Below are 5,043 nucleotides of genomic sequence, written 5' to 3'. Positions count from 1 at the left end.
AAGGCTTCATGGAGAAAGTAAGGTTGGGGAATCGATGGATAAGCCAGACTTGGATAGATGGAAGAGTGAGAAAGACAGTTTTAGGAGAGGAACATCTTGAGTAAAAACATGCGAGTGGGGGAGGATTGAATCATGCTTCCTGACCTGACTTCTGGATCACCTCAATTCCTGACTCCTCATCATGCCTTCTATGGCCTTGCCCACTCTCACCCGGTAACCAGTACTCAGTTTGTTGGGGCTGATACTCAGCTACAATGTATATTTAAGTTTTGGATGACAGCTGTATCCAAAGTATCATCCCCATCCAACCTTCCCAGCCCTGAGTTCCCTACTCCGGCACCCAACAGTGGAGGAATGTTCTTGAAAATGTTGTCCAGCCCTGAGATTTTGGAATACAAAGGAGAGCTAGACTAGCACCAAAGAGTAGTGGGAAATCCAGTCATGGGAAATGGCTAAAATGACATCCCATGGTGGAGGAAGGGCCTTGGTCACCAAGCAGAGTGGTATAGATTTGATATAGTCAGAGATTAGGAACCACTGTGACCATTTATTTCTATTACTAGGGACAGAGTTTTCCTTTGACTAATATTAAGAAACTGGAGCCCTTTAGTTGACAAGGCAAATGAGTTGCTTCCCCTAATTAAAGGAAGTTCAGCCGACAGCCCAGTGAAGCCTATTTTTGTGTTAACCAGGCCAGCAGGGAAGACATCCAATTTACCCCTTCCCAAAGTCTTGGTTGAACTCCACCCCACACTGGCCCAAAGATATTTGGTTTGGAAGCTGACAGTCCAACCTCTTCTGTGGCTTCTATTCACACTCTCACTAGCCTTGGGAGATTGTAAAGTCAAAAGAAGCAGAGGCTGCAGTTAGCTGGCCAAAACCAAATGTTGCTGCCCCACAGTGCCCCATGACACTCCACTCTGGGTGTAGCTGGATTTTCCCCATAGGGGAACTCGATTTTACAACCTCAGGGTGGAAAATGCCCGAGATGGGAGAAGAGATCAGGAGAGGAATGCAGCTGGAGGGTGAAAAAGGGTAGAATCCAAGACCTGGGTGTGGATTGACATGGAGTTAACTCTAACCTTTTGGAGAGAGTAGCCACCAACTTATTCTAGCAATCCCGGGCTACTGAATGAAAAGGATTCTTACAACTATTCCCACAAACTTTTGAAGTAGGTCAAAATTTGTGAAAGAATAGGTCAGATGTACCCCTTTATCTGGAATATGAAGGAAACAAAAATAGCACAGACTAAAGGTTTCCACAAAATAAGTGAATGGCTTGTCTTTAACTTATGGAGAGCTGAGATCATGTTTCTTATTACTGTTCATCAAATCCCCAGGAACTAACATAGTAGATGCTCAGTCAGTGCTTGTTGGATGAATAAATGAATCACAGTAATAATAGTAATGACACTAATCAATATTTGTTGAGCCCCAATTGTACCCCAGGCAGTGCCCTAAGGAGTTTACATGTGTTAACTAGCTAATTGGATCCTCACAACAACCCTCTAATATAGGCTCATTATTATTCCCATTTTATAGCACAGGAAAGCAAGGCTCAAGAGGATGGTTCCTTGCCCAAGGATATACCACGACTAGTAAGCCACTGGCACCCCACTCCAGTACTCTTGCCTGGAAAATCCCATGGACAGAGGAGCCTGGTGGGCTGCAGTTCCTGGGGTCGCGAAGAGTTGGACACAACTGAGCGACTTCACTTTTACTTTTCACTTTCATGCATTGGAGAAGGAAATGGCAACCCACTCCAGTGTTCTTGCCTGGAGGAATCCCAGTGACAGGGGAACCTGGTGGGCTGCCGTCTATGGGGTCTCACAGAGTCGGACACGACTGAAGTGACTTAGCAGTAGCAGTAAGCCACAAAGCTTGAATGGTTACTTCCTAAGGGAAGGCAGGAACACCCTGGCTATCTCTTGACCACTTGTGGTCTCTCTGTGTTCATAATGATCAACCAAATGTACTGTGGGGCAGACCCACAGTGACGATTCTTGATTATTTCCCCTGCCTGGGATGCTATCCTCAGTATCCTCTATCATCCTTCCATAAACGCACACATCACTCCTTTCTTCCTATTAGAATCCCACTCTTGCTTAAAGATTCAGTGCAAATTTCACTTCTTTTACCAGGATTGCGTTGACTGCTCTTGCTAGAAGAGCTCTCTCCCACTTGGGAATGCATATGGCACCCATGGGCCATACCACTCTTTTGATACTTGAAATCTACCTAGCATGCCAGTTAAGAGCCAGACTTTAGAGTCAGACTGGGCTGGGTTTAAATTCCAGCTCTGCCAATTTACTAGGTGTGTGACTGTGGGCAAGTTACTTAACCTCTCCATCAAGGAACATGATATTTGAACTGGAAAGAGAATTAAAGCCTAAGATAGATGAGGAGATAATAAAGGAGTACTTAGTTGCCTTCAATGAGTTCAAGTTTCCAGGCCCAGACAAATTACATCCGAGGCTACTGAGAGAACATGCAGATGTGATCACGGAGCCAGTCTTAGTAACCTTTGAGAAATTATGGCAAAGGGAAGAGGTGAGAGACCGAAAGAGGCAGGCAGATGTTGTTTCAAGTTTTACTGAAGCGAGAGAGGGAGGTTGGTGTTACAGAGTACAAATATATTCCGGAAACTGCAGACCAGTGAGCATGGCATTGGTCTTTGGCAAAGGCATAGAATGCACTATTAAGCAGATCATTTCTGAGGCCTTAGAAAGGGAGCGGAAATCACTAGGGGTAAGCATGAGCTCAGTAAAAGCAAGTCATGCTTAACTAAGCCCATTTCCTTTTTTGAATGGGTATCTTAAAGGGTAGATGAAGGGGATATACTGGAGTGTAATGTATCTGGATTTCAGTGAGACATTTGAAAAAGTGTTATATCCTCGTGGAAAAGATTGAAAAATTGAAGCTGAATGGTAGCAGAATTTACATGGATTGCTTCAAGTTTGAGCAATCATATTAAAAGTGATTTTTAATAAGGGGTGGGCCCTAAGGTCATGCTGCAGAATTCTGTCCTGGACCCTATCTTATTCAATATTTTTATTAGTCAAGTTGATCAAAGATGCATATAAAAGAAACTTGGTAATACAGAGCAGGCATTTTCAATGGAGGCGATATCGCCCCCAAGAGGGCAAAATCGGTTCTTGAGGAGTGAAAAGAAACATATAAATATAGAGTACAGATCTATAGAGAGTAAATAAATACACAGCTTATCAGTGTTATTAAAATTTCATGGGACAAGATTAGGCGAAAAAATGTCTTAAAAGTCTCCCTAGGGGGTTGATAATTTTAAAAAGGCTGAAAAACATTCGTATAAAGAATACAATATTTTAGGTGAGAGACTCAAAATCTAGAAAAATCATAAGGGGATAAATTGAAATAAAAAATGAACAAGGTGATGGTTATCAAGGATGTATGGAAAGCCCAGAATCTAGGTAAAAATAAAAGTCAACTGTATAAGCATAGAATCTGGCAAATAATAGTAGTTCATGTAAGAAACAAAAGAGGGTTTTAATTGTGTTACAAGCTCCATATTGAGCAGACAAGAGACCTGCAAACCGTGTCCCATGAGGCATGATTTAAGTGAACTGAAGATATTTGGCCTGGGGGACAAAAGACTCGAGCTGACATGACAGATATCTCTCATATGAAAGAGGAATTAAAAATAATTTATGTAAAGCTAATTTTTGCTCAGCCTAAGGAATACCCTTTTTTGTTTGTTTGTTTTTTAGCAATTAGAGGATGTCCAAATGTGGAGCAAGTTGCCTTCGAGAAGGATGAGCTTTCTAGATTATCAGGGTGGTATTTCTGCACTGAGTGGGACGGTAGATATGGCCTCTAAAATTTCTTCTAATTCTCAGATTCAGAGACTCCCTACTCATTTGAAAGTTACAGAGGTGGAAAAGATGGCTGACCAAGATGATCCCGGACAAAACACTCTCCCCTTGGTTTCAAAGCTGTAACCCCACATTATGGAGGATACTTGCTTGAGAAATCTGTCACTCAGGAACCAAATCAGGTATATCCATACTTCTCATTCAATTTCAATCTTGGCATGCAGGGTGAGATGGCACACAGGGAGTGTGGGGAAGTGCCAAGGAGGAGGTCTCAGAGACCAGAGTTAGAGAACTGCTCACATCTGTTTCATGAAAATACTGGTATGGGGCCAGCGCATAGGGTGAGTACACTTCCTTTCCTTCTTAGTCTCTCCCCTCTCGGACTCAACGAGCCAGCAGCACATTTGATGCAGGGATGGGGCAGAGGGTGATAATTTCAGATCAAAGGTTAGAGAGCTGGGGAATGAGATATGGAGCCCTCACCCTTTCTGAAAATTGAAACAAAGAAAACTTGAGAATCTAGTCCCTGGAACTGTGGCCCAGGAAATGCCTCAGGGGATAGGGCCCTAGCTGGGGTGCACCATAGTATCTACAGGGCTCTGAGTATCTCCCTGAAGCCTCTTGGTCAGCAGCGTAAACCCAGTTATTGGTTCTGCTTTTCACAGAACATGGCCAGGCAGACTCTCCACAGCCCCTTTGCTAGAAATTAGGCTTCTTCCAGCTGCCATGGAATCAAACTCCACTCACTTTCCTCTTGCTGTTACCCTCTCTCTGCCCTTGGCCAGAAGTAACTTATTACTTTACAAAACAACCTTTTCTTCCCTGTGCTACACCAGGTCCTATTTCACTCCCACCCACTCGCTGAAGGGTTCATCACCAACATAGATCTGTGGACCAGGGCTGGGACTGCAGCTGAGCCCACCAGAATGTTGCCGGCACTTCGAGATTTTTCTCTCCACGTCCTCCCTTGAGTCATGCTCAGGTCTGCACTCTTAACCTTGGGACAGAAAAGCCAGAAATCTCTCAGACCCCTCCCTGAAAAGTCCTCTTTCTCCTTGGAACAGAAAGCACTTTCAAACATGGCTTTCCTGTTTTTTTGTTTTTCAGTTTTCTGGTGGGTGGATCTGGAGTGGGCATCCCGTTTGCACATCTGGTAGGGGCACTTTCCAGATTTTCCTCATGACTCAGGATCAGT

Source organism: Bubalus kerabau, chromosome X, assembly GCF_029407905.1.
Source record: "Bubalus kerabau isolate K-KA32 ecotype Philippines breed swamp buffalo chromosome X, PCC_UOA_SB_1v2, whole genome shotgun sequence".
Classification (NCBI taxonomy): Eukaryota; Metazoa; Chordata; class Mammalia; order Artiodactyla; family Bovidae; genus Bubalus; species Bubalus kerabau.
This window is presented reverse-complemented; position numbering follows the sequence as displayed.